Here is a 754-nt window from a genome sequence, read left to right on the forward strand (position 1 = left end):
ATGATACCCTTGTAAGAGCCCGGGTCATGGATGACCCGGGATATCAGATGGATTCCCAAATCAGGGTCAATCTGCAGGGTGGATTCTTCTGAAGCCGGGCAGGTGCAAGCCCGGGCTCTACTCCCTGGGCAACCAGACGCCTGGGCTCTTATATAAGCCCCCGGTAGGCATTCTAACCGGGCCACCTCAATATGAGCACCGCACTCGAGTACACTAGCAGAATAGGATGTGGGCGACCGTCCTATCTCTGACACTAATCCAAGTGGTTGACAAAGTCAGACAGGCGGGATGTGACTAGTGTATGATTTGACATGTCAGAATGTAGCCGCCCTACTATAATTAGTAGGTAGCACGCAGAACGAGGTCATCATCACATCTCCTACTATAAATACCAGGTTTCATCTTCACATTTACATTTCATTTTATTGCCTACACTCTTACACCAATATCACAACCATCACTTGGTTACATTGGTCTTTTGTTGAGTCATTCACTGACTTAAGCATCGGAGTGGCCACGCCGGACTCCCCTCCGACGCCCATTCACGAGTTCATCTCCTTGTGTGCAGGTTACAGCTGGAGCCATATTACAGAGATATATTTTCATCACAGATATACTCTCCCTTACTCTTATTTCCTTCATTATCTTGATAGCAGATCCGTTGGAGCTCCTTACCCAACTCGTCCATTTCACCCGGATCGCATCATATATATATATGTGTGTGTGTGTGTGTGTGTGTGTGTGTGTGTGTGTG

Source organism: Primulina huaijiensis, chromosome 4, assembly GCF_012295235.1.
Source record: "Primulina huaijiensis isolate GDHJ02 chromosome 4, ASM1229523v2, whole genome shotgun sequence".
Classification (NCBI taxonomy): domain Eukaryota; kingdom Viridiplantae; phylum Streptophyta; class Magnoliopsida; order Lamiales; family Gesneriaceae; genus Primulina; species Primulina huaijiensis.